Below are 11,628 nucleotides of genomic sequence, written 5' to 3'. Positions count from 1 at the left end.
TTTTATGTCTGATTACATGAAGAAACACCTGCTTTCCCCTGTGGATCATTGAAACAAAGAGTTGAGAATAGGACCTTGTTTTGAAAAATATGTATTCTACACGTTGGGTAAAAACTGAAAACGATAAATAGTGTGACTGGGAAAGAAATGGGAGGTACTTTGCATATCAGTATAAAGGGACTGAGTGTTTGGGTCAGAAGCTCATGGGCTGGGAGAGATATAAAAGGAGGGAAATTCCTCCAGTACTGGGCAATCTAGCAGCCAGGATCAGATCCATCCTCTGGGTTTCTCTCTGAAGTCACTCATTGTCACTATCATGGTGACAGCTTTGTTGACTTTGTGAGTCCTGCTTTCCTTGACACACAGTAAATGCAGTCTTTCTATGTGTTGGTCTCTGGAAATTTTAAGCCCAGTGATTAATGATCCATCATGTAATCCAATCTGACAGACCAATGGATTTGCTTTTCAAACTTGCTAAATGAGTTAGAGCTAAGTAACACACAAAATTCCAATCTACAACTTTGGTTTGACCATTAGGATAGAACCACTGCATCTCTAAGTAGTCTTATTGATCATCTCCATGGTGAGAGCCACTCAGATCCTTTTTCTTACTTTGTTTCCACAAGTGCTGATATCCTTATGCTGCAGCCAGGCCTGCTGAGGGACCAATTCTCTCTGGAAGATGAACTCAGTTAACCAACTTCAAGATTGTGTGTCTTGCACACGAAACCCATGATGTGTCAGAGTCTAAGCTGTTTATGTTAAATTAGCAATACATTATAATGCTTAATAGATTAAAATAGTGGTAATATTGGTAATTCTATTCTAGCATATTATATTTATATATAATCATTGATATGTTATAATTATTAAGTGGTATTTGTTTTAATAGTATGTATATCACATTGTTCATTCATTCAGCAAATAATTTTTAATGCCAATTATTTCCCAAAACTTTTTAAAAAGTCTTATGAAAAAAATCATTTAAAAATTAGACAAATCTTTGTGAATGTAGATTGTTACATTCTACTGTGAGAATACAAAATGAGCAATAATTATAATGATAAAGTAAATTAAATGAGCACCACATTCTATGATGTTGTTTCCATATATCTAATTGTTCCCCCAAACCTCATGTGATCACAGATGGGCATTTTAGAGGTCACTGGATCTAGGGTGTCTGATGCTGAGCTTAGGTGATTAGTCAATTAGTCCACTGATTGTAATTATCATAGCTCTGCAGGGCACCACCCAAGAGGTGGGTAGCCTAGATAGAATAGAAAGGAAAGAAGGGCTGCTTCTGCTGCTTGCTGTCCTGTCTTGGAACCAGCCAACTATGGACTGAAATCTCTACAAACTGTGAACTAAAATCAACTTTTGCTCTAATTTTGAGTGTCAGGTATTTTGTCTTGGCAGTCCAAAAATGTAACATGACAAATGGAAAAAAATCAGAAGAAGATGGAACAAGGAAATGGTAACAGTGGTGCTGTGATGGTCTGTAGGCTTGTTTCTAGAGTATCATTGATAATTTGAGTTTTGAGCTTTAGGCTTGAAGAGAATCAGAGTTCTGTCTGTGGAGCAAGAGATCCAGGTAGAGGGAATGGTCAGTGCAAGGATCTTGAAGCAAAGGGTTCCCTGATCTCTTTAGCAGTCAGATAGCAAAGAAAGGGTTCATGATGCAGGGGTGCTTAGCTTATAGGATATTTCAGATTTGCATCTTATATTGAGTGAAATTAGGCACCCCTGTGGTTTTAATTACGGAAGTAACATGATCTTACTGTCATCTGTGAGTCCCTTTGAAATTCATGTTGAAATCTGCTTCCCAATGTGGTGGCATTCAGAAGTACAGCCTTCTAAGAAGGGCTGCAGCCCAGAAATGGGATTCATACCTGTCTGGAAGAAGCTCATGAGAGCTGTGTCTTCTGCTGTAGGAGGCTTCAGAAAAGGGACTCTGGCTGAGGAACAGGCACTCACCTGACCCTGAACTTGAAGGTGTCTTCCTCTTGGCCTTTGCCACCTCCAGAACTGCAAATAATACATCTTTGTTGTTTATTTTTGTTATGGTAATCTGAATGGACCAAGATAATGTGATTTACAGCTTAAGAAAATTACTCTCGCTATCTGGGAAAGGAACACCTAGAAGAAAATGGTTGAGGCTGAGAAACCAGTTAGCAGGGAGCATAGTCACTGCAGTAAAATATGCTGGATAGACCTGGTAGAAGTGGTGAGGCAGTGGGAAGTATTCTGAGGTTGCCACCAAGGGGATTTTCTGATGAATCTGACATTCCAGTGTTCTCTTCAGAGCTGCGTCCTTTGGGAACAATGCTGCCATCCTTTTGACTTTGGGTACATTTGTTACTTCTTACATTAGGTAAGATGGTAGTCCCCTTCCTTCACTCTCCTCTTTTTCATCTATTTCTAAATATGCAGTTTTCATATATATTATTTATTATTAATGAACTTTCTTTGATATGTGGTAAAAACAGTGAAAAATAACATTTGTTTGAGAACTACAGACATCAGTTCATGTATTGGGCATTTTAAAAGCATATGATAGAATAAATCACATTTATTGAGTGCTTACTACCTCCCCGGCACCATGTTAAAGATTTTTACATAGAGCAACCATTCTACTTCATTCTGTAAACAGCCATATGAAAGCACTAATATTACTCCTTTTAACAGATGGATACACTGTATTAATAGAAGTAAATTATCTGTCCAAGATTATCTCAAAAGTAGTACAATGGGGAATCAGCCTCATTTGTCTAAAGCCCCTCAGTAGTTTGCTTTTCTTTTAGTTCTCATTCCTGATAGCCCAAAAAACTGAATTAAGAATTACCATCTTGGGCCGGGGAGATGGCTCAGTGGAATGTGCACTTCCCTGGCAAGCGCAAGGACCTGAGTTCAATCCCTGGTTCCTCAAAAACAAAAACAAAAACAAAACAAAACAAAACAAAACAAAAAAACAAAAAAAAGGAAAAGAATTACCAAATTACCATCTCCACTTAACAAATTTCTAGTGAATTATTGCTATTTGCCAGTGGTAGCCATCTATTTGTATTTTGGTGTAGATTCTTTCTAATTGGACTATTAGTTCCCTGCAATTGGCAGAACTGAATACACCATACCTTGGAGACAAAGTGGGTACAGATTTAGACTTCTGCAATAAAGAAAGTGCCACAGTAAAATGAGTCACACAATTTTGTTGGTTTCCCAGTGCACATAAAAGCTATATTCATACTGTATTGTGGGGTCTATTGAATATGTAATAGCACTATGTAAAAATGTGTATACTTTCACTAAAAACACTTTATTTCAGAAAACACTAACAATCACCTGAGCCTTCATGAAGTTGTGATTTTTTGCTGGTGGATGATCTTGCCTTTGTGTATAGAGATGGCTGCTGTCTGAGCATGGTGGTCACTGTTGCAGGCTGGGGCAGGTGTGACAATTTCTTAAGTTAGCAGTGAAGCTGACCTCATCTATCGAACTTTTATTTCATAAGAGAATTCTCTGTAGCATTTGGTCCTGATTGACAGCACATTACCTACAACAGACTATCTTTCAATGTTGGAGTCAATGTATTTCATCTAAAGTAACTGATTTCTTTGTTCATTCATGAAAAGGAACTTACCTGTTGAAATTTATCATGAGATTGTAGAAATTCGTTCAATCTTCAGGCTTTCCTGCTAATGCTAACTCTCTACTTCTACCATATCTGCACATCAATTATTTTCTCCACTGAAGTCTTGAACTCCTCAGTCATTCATGAGGGTTGAAACCAGCTTCTTTCCAACTCCCGTTAATGTTGGCATTTTGACTTCCTTCCATAGATCACAAATATTATTAATGGCTTCTGGAATGGTGAATTCTGTCCTGAAAGTTTTAAATTTGCTTTGCCCAAATGCATCAGAGGAATCACTGTCTGTGGTAACCATAGCCTTATAAAATGTATTTCTTAAATAATAAGACTGGAAAATCAAAACTGCTGCTTGATTCATGGGCTATAGAAGGGATGCAACACGAGCAGGCATGAACATACCAGGACTCCCATTGTACATCTTGGCAAGAACTCTCAGATAATCAGACACACTTTCCAAGAACTGTAATATTTTATATTTTTTCATAATTTTATTGAGAAACAAATAGCACTGAGACAGTTTCAAATCAAATTGGTAGGACAGTTTCAATAATTAACACATTGCATACATTCTTCCTAGTGGTTAATTGCTGTACAAGATGCAGACATGATATCCTATAGACATACTTTCCATGAACTGTAATATTTTATTTTATTTTTTTGCAGAACTGGGGATTGAATTCAGACCCTTGTGCTGGCCAGAGAAGCACTTATTCCACTGAGCCATCTCCCCGGCTCTGAACTGTAATATTTTAAACAAGCACAAATCTCAGTGGAGGGTATAGGATGTTCAGTAAGCTACATGGTAAGCAGATGTATTGTCTTCCAAACTTTGTTCCATTCATAGAGCATAAGTAGAGTAGATGTAACACAATTCTAGGATTTTCAGAATGCTAAATTAATATTTTCTTCAATTTAAAGTCACTGGCTCCATTAGATCCTAACAAAAGAACCAAGAAACTGACTTCTCCTCCCCAGCTATGAAAGTTCTAGGCAGTATCTTCTTAAAGGCTATTTTGTCTGCATCTGTTGCTGAGCACAGCCATCTTCAATGTTTAACCTATACAGTGCTTATGGATAGCTTGCTGCATTTTCTTCATCAACCCATGCTGCTTCATCTGCAGTCTCATGCTATTGAGAAGGTGTTTTTCCTTAAACTTCAGGAACAAACCCCTGATATACCCAAACCTCTCCAAAGCTTCCTTACCTGCCTTTGCTCTGGACACTGGAAGAGGCTTTGGCTTAAAGGAATGTTGCAGCTGGTTTACTACTAAGACTTTCTCCTATCAGCAGTAAATCTTTTGCTTTCTTGTCTATCATTCATGTGTTCCCTGGAGTGAATTTCTGATTCTGTCAAGAATCTTTCCTTGCATTTGCAAGATGGCTACTGTGCATACAAGATCTATTTTTCAGTCCACTTTGGGTTTTGGCTTGTCTTCTTCACTAAGATTAATCATTTGTAGCTTTTTGATTTAAAGTGAGAGACACATAACTCTTCCTTACACTTGAACACTTAGAGCCACTGTAGGGTTCTTACTTGACCTACTTTCTATATTATTGTGTTTCAGGAAATGTAAAACCCTGTGGAAAAAAGGAGAGCAACAGAAATAACAGGTTGATGAACATCAGAACACACATACCATCTATTAGTTAAGTTCACCATCTCATATGGGCAGGATTCATAATACCCCAGAAGAATGTAACAGGAGCATCAAAGGTTACTGATCATAGATCACAAGGCAGATATAATGTCATGAAGAAAAAAAGAAATAGCTCAGCAATTGCCAAAATGTGACACAAAACATGAAATGAGTACATTATGCTGGAACAATGAAGCTGATAGACCTGCTGGACGCAAGACAACCACAAACTTTCAATTTGTAAAAAAATAAAGTATCTGCAAAGTGCAATAAAGTAAAGCAATGAAGCAGGGTATATACAACACCAAGTATGATGTTCTGAGAACAGTTAGCATTGAGGAAATATGAGCTGATAGATTTTGTGTTGTGTTGTTTTGTGAGATCTTAATACACCATATGCAAGGTCAGGCTGCCTCTGTGCCCCAGAGCACACATCATACATTGTATGCTTTAGAATGGGTATTGATAGCATATGTTTGTTACTTCATCTATTTCTATGTTGTGAGTCTGCAATGATTCTTTCTCAATTATTTTGCCTACTAAGACTCTTGGGAGAAAAAATATTCTTTTTTTTCTAGAACATTTTTGTTGTATCCCACTGGAGAAGATGAAATGAATCTGACATCACGTCTCTGACAACACTAATGTTCATTTGGATACACTTTGACTACTTTTGCTAATTTGTGCAATTTGAAAATTTACAAACTTCTTAACTGTAAACATTGTATGGGGAGTCAGAGAGACACAGATAACAATGCTAGGCAGGTCATGGAAACATGGATAAGTGTCAGGCTGATGCTGAGAATAAGCACAGGGTTACCTGCTCATTTAGGGGTCAGATGTTCAGGAAAAGTTCCTGAAAAGAACAATTGTCTGAATTGCTTCTCTGTCATTGCTGTGACAAAAATGTCTGATGACCCAAATTAAGGAAGGAAAGATTCATTTAGCTCACATTTTTAGGGGTTTCAGTCTACAATCAGCTGCTCCAAAGCATGGCAGAATGGCAGAGAGGCAACATTTCATGGTGGAAGAAGACAGCACATACAACAAGAGCAAAAAGCGGGGAGCAAGCCTCTTTTCCTTGCTTACACTGTAAGCAGGCTATCCACCCCACAGCGGGTGGGTGTAGCACTCACACTATCTCTTTGCCCACTTCCTGCACAAGCTGAGGATGTTTACAAAGAGGGGGCCCTGACTCTCTCTGAGTTAAGTTGGAGACACTGTAACTGTTTCCTGAGGTGAGGACATGAAAACAAGAGTTTACAAGATGCTCTGGAAAGGCTTTGTGGGGGACATCCAGACACAAACCATGACAATAAACTTCACAAGCATCTCGCCACACCCACAATAGATTTCTTCTACTGAAATAGTTTTTCATTGTTATATCATGCAGGGGATTTACCTTTCTGAAGAAAAAGCAAGCAAATAACAAATTTGAGCAGTCACTAGAAGTACGTGCACCTTTTAATATGGCAATCTTCCCTTTCCTAATGTAAGAACATCTTATTTTCCCATTACAGGGACTATATTAGTCTACAATTAAGGTGCCAAGATTTAAGGAAGTCCAAGATTAAGGTGCCAACCAATTTAGTTACTGGTGATGGCCCTCTTCTTGGTGTGCAGATGGCTGCCTTTCACTGTGTCCCCACAAGACCTTTCCTGGGTGTGTTCTGAAGGTGGATGAGGCATCTGATCTCACTTCCTCTTTTTACAAATTCATTCAGCTTATCTGAGGTAGGATCCATCCTGTAACTTAATTTAATTTTAATTATTTTAGTAAAGATCTTATCTCCAAATATATAGTCTCTTTGTTAACTTATGATTTGATGTGCTTGGGGACCAGAAGGGGACAGTTTATGACAGGGTCTGTCCTCACAATTTACACTAGGATCTAAATTGGCTAATCTGTTTATTGAATTGTAGAGTATAAATTTTACTTATCTGTAGAGTAATTCTTCCACTGGTGATTATTTTGGATTGATAGGTCTATTTCTGGAATGGCCAAGTACTATATTTTTCCTATGTTAAGAAGAATGTACAATAACTAATGAAGGAAGCAGATGTTTAAAACTAGGCTTGAGAGACTGAATGCTAGTGTTTATTGTATCATCTATATATCTTATTAGCAGAATAGGAAGTTCCTGAAATGAGACAAGGCTGTTCTGCTATTAGTGCTAACTGTGAAAGAGAGATAATTATTTTCAAGTATTCTAATTTCCTTTAGAAATGTGAACACATATTGTATCATAATCTTCCAAATTAACTTATAATAGCCAAACTATTAAAAGTACCATATTCTATTTTTATGATTGTCAAAATAAAATCTCATTAAGCAAGCCCTATTATATGGAACAAGTGTATTGTTGACCCCTATTAAGATACTAACACATTAAAACCACATTATCCTCCTGAAATTAAGTCTACATGACTATAAATAGCAGATTAGTTTTAGTTGATTTAGTGAAATAAATAGTCTATAGGAGGGAAAATAAAAGTAGTCAAACTAGATACTTAAATTAAATATGCATGATAATGACTCTACTTTTTATTATTCTACGTGAGTCAAATATATAAATTATGATTTTAAAAACACAACTGGGATATGGGCTGGCCCTTTGGCAAATTCCTGGGAGGGAAAGCAACTTTAGCTTTTGTCTTAACCTCTCTTAGATGGTCAAGGCCATTAGGCCAGTGAAAAGGTAGGAAACTAAGTGTTCACTCACCAGAATCAGTACTAGACTTTGAGTCAGGTCTTATCAAGTTATATCAGGCTTCTTGCCTTTGCCACTTCATTCTAGGTTGTATTGTTTCTCAGATGCAAGACCACACCGTGTCCTCCGCCTAATAAAACATTACTAATCAAGACTGATAGGGGTATTTCTTGACAAAAGTACACAACATATATGGCAAGCTTTGATCTTCACAGAATGTGAGCTGTAGCTTTTCCTTGATATCTGAGAACTATATTCCATGAAGCCTATAAATTGCTATATTGAGGTTTCTTTTAGAAACATGAAAAATTATAATTTTTCAATTTAAAGAATTGTCTAAAGTTTGGTTTATGAGGCTCATCTCTATATCTCTGCTACTTTGATTTAAATCCCTTTCCAGGATTTCTGAACCTTGCCTTGCTCCACTTATCTGCCTTGGAAAATCCTCTTCCTCTCCGATGCTGTGGTTAGTGAAGGTGAGAATCCCTGTGTGCCCACGTGTGTACCTTCAGCAAGGGTTTGGGGAAAAGGCAATCATTAAATTTGTTTTTAAGTTTTAATGTAATTTAATTTAATTTTGAAGAGAAAAACAAATAGAAAGAAAGCAGAAACAGAGTAACATGCAAAAATAGGTATTGTTACAGATTTTCAAAACAAGAATAGCTACTTGACAATGGCTGTTCTATTATCTATTTTTAATGTCAAATATATTGCTCAGAGATATACTTATGCAAGATTGGACAAATAATTGAATATTAATGCTTTCTTTCAACAAACCTTATTTTTCCTTCTTTTTTTAATTTAAAGAGATTATAATGATTGATAAAACATTAGAAACAGTACACACTTAGAAGACCAGGATGAGAGGTATTCAACCATGGGTTTTATGTTACACATTGCTGTCCTTGATGTAGGTGCTCAGATTAAGATATCAGCATATGGAGTTAGTCAAGGTGAAAGTTGTAAACATTAACTTCTATTTTCAAAAAAACTAATATAAAATTGTTTGTACAATCATCTCAGTTATTCTGTATATATACTTTCATGATTTCTCCCCTTCCTTTTTCCCTGTCTTTTCTCCTTTCTCTCATCTTCCTTGTTTAATCATTAATCTCCATCTCTTTCCATTTTGCTATATGTATTATAAATTTCAGGTTTTAATTATTCTTCCAGGTTCTTACACTAGGAAGAAAATATGATACTTACACATATAGGTCTGAGTATAGCCTCTACTTGTATGCACTTACCTATACAGGCTTTGAGTTTGTCTTTGTTTATAGCTGAGTGGTACACCATTGTATAAAAATACCACATTTTTTTCATCCATTCCTCAAGTGATGGGCATATTGGTTGTTTCCAAGATTTGTCTATCACAAATTGTGCTGCTATAAACTTGGCTGAACATACACCACTATGGCATGACACTTTCAGTTTTTTGGGAAAATATTCAGAGAGTGAGTAGCTAGATTGAATGGGATATCTAGTCCTAGTTTTTTGAGGAGTCTGCACACTGATTTCCACAGTGGTTGTACCAGTGTGCGTTCCCATCAGAAATGGAGAAGGGTTCCTTTTTCCACAAAGCCTCTCCAGTATTTGTTATTAGTTGATTTCTCTATTAGGTCCATTCTTTCTGGGGTGAGATTGCATTTCAATGTTGTTTTAATTTGCATTTCTCTACTAGCCAGTGCTGTGGAACATTTTTTTCATGTGTTTGTTGGCCACTTGCATTATATCCTCTGAGAAGTGTATATTCATCTCGCATGCCCATTTATGTTTTTTCATATTCATACATTGTTCCACTTTTATTTATTACAAAAATTGAGAGTAACAATGTATTCTTTAAAAGTTATGCTTCTTTTTTAAATTAATTTTGTTGAGAAACAAATAGCAATGAGACAATTTCAAAACAAATTAGTAGGATGGTTTCAATAATTAATACATTGTATATTGTTGTCTTCACAGTGCTTATTCTTAATTCAAGATGCTGATATGATATCTTGTCCAAACTCTATTAGTACAAATCTTTCTTCTCACTGAATTGAGAAAGTAGAAGTATATATATCTTAACTATTTTGCATATACAGATACAAAATGCTCCTTCATTTTTACCTTCTTTTGTACTTTAGTTTTGTCAGAGATAGGTATTCCCTTGCCAGGCAAATATTATACGTGTGTGAATTCAGGAAAATAATCCCATGTAGTCTAATATTCCATAATACTAGTGGTTATCCATAGGACCAGCAATGTCAGGAGTTGTTGACTTGAGCCTTTTACAGCTCAGCATACTTTACTTTTTATACTTTGTTTTTATACTTTTCTGCTGGGCAGTCAAGACCAAGATAAAACAAGACCTATCTTTTCTAAATTTCTGTGTAAAAATATGTAATTGTTTATTTCTATTTTTTAAAAATGTTTTTAAATTTTAATTTTTTTTATTTTTTCCTTTACATTCTATACAGATTTAAAGTTTAATAGATCAATGCTTGATTGAAAATACCTGTTCCATATTATGCTTAAGATGTCTGATGTTCAGACAGATAGTGAGATTAAGCTCAATTGCCTATGATGTAGAGTAATAATATCATTAAGCTTCTCTTGTGGAGTGTTAACAACTTAAGTTTTCAGACCAAAACTTAGAAAAAAAGAAGGGCTGCAAGGAGAGAAAACCTTTTCACCCTAGCCTTTCAAGATCAGAGAGGACTCATGACACAGGACAACCAGTACTCTAACAACCTGTAACACAGTTGTGTCCCAAATTTACTGATAAAGGAGATTATGGGGCCACAGAGGAAAGTGATTGATGAGGTAGAATGTGCCTAAGGAGAGTAATATGGAAAGAAACATGCACATTTTGGATTGGGTCTTTAAATTTTGGAGGCAAAATTTTTATTTTACTTTTTTTTTGACCTGTGACATTTTTTTTTTATTCTTGTGTCTTTTCTTTTTAAATTTATTACCCTTTAAAAAAAGCCTTTACTTGAAAGACATTATAGTAATAATTGGTATGTAATGAAAAAAGTATAGGCCGCATTCTGTAAACCCAGAGCCAGTCATGCCCAGGCCCCGTGAGTGTGTGGGAGAGCTTCTGGCCACCCTGCACAAGAGGAACCTAACAGTCCCATCCCAGGTGCAGTGTGGGTGAGACCCTCTTCCAACCCCTTGGGATGCCACCCAACACTCCAAAGCACCTCCCCCACCCGCCCACTGAGAAGGAAATTTTAGCCATGTTCCAGGTACCCCCAGATCCAGTCCTAGCTCAGGCCCAGTGAGTGTGTGGGGAGAGCTACCTCTCCACACTACTCTACCTTGTACCCTCCGTACTCAGCTTGGGCCTGGCGTACAGGCCTGGGGTGAAATCCTGAAGCTCAAATCCATGCAGAGAGTGCAGGGGACAGAACCACCCAGCAAGTGCAGGAGCATTAAATCTTTTTTTTTGGGGGGGGAGGGAAATCTATTATTTTTTTTGCGATACTTTTATTGATAAACAAATAGCAATGAGACAGTTTCAAATCAAATCGGTAGGACAGTTTCAATAATTAACACACTGCATACATTCTTCTTAGTGGTTAATTGCTGTACAAGATGCGGACTTGAGATCCTATTTACAAGCACCATTAGAACAAATCATTCTATT

General features: G+C 36.7%; 1 pseudogene across 1 annotated transcript in view; it reads right to left on the bottom strand.

The window, feature by feature from the left end:
- Window positions 1-3,761: 3,761 nt before the first annotated feature.
- Window positions 3,762-11,628, bottom strand: part of LOC101585277 — a 34,723-nt pseudogene continuing 26,856 nt past the window's right edge. The window contains exon 2 of the transcript XR_002818488.1: window positions 3,762-4,007. The product of XR_002818488.1 is annotated as a vesicle-fusing ATPase pseudogene (transcript). The remainder of the gene's footprint in view (window positions 4,008-11,628) is intronic.

This window comes from Octodon degus, unplaced genomic scaffold (assembly GCF_000260255.1).
Source record: "Octodon degus isolate 3935 unplaced genomic scaffold, OctDeg1.0 scaffold00168, whole genome shotgun sequence".
Classification (NCBI taxonomy): Eukaryota; Metazoa; Chordata; class Mammalia; order Rodentia; family Octodontidae; genus Octodon; species Octodon degus.
Note: the sequence above shows the minus strand (reverse complement) of the source record. Positions and strands in the feature narration are given on the sequence as shown.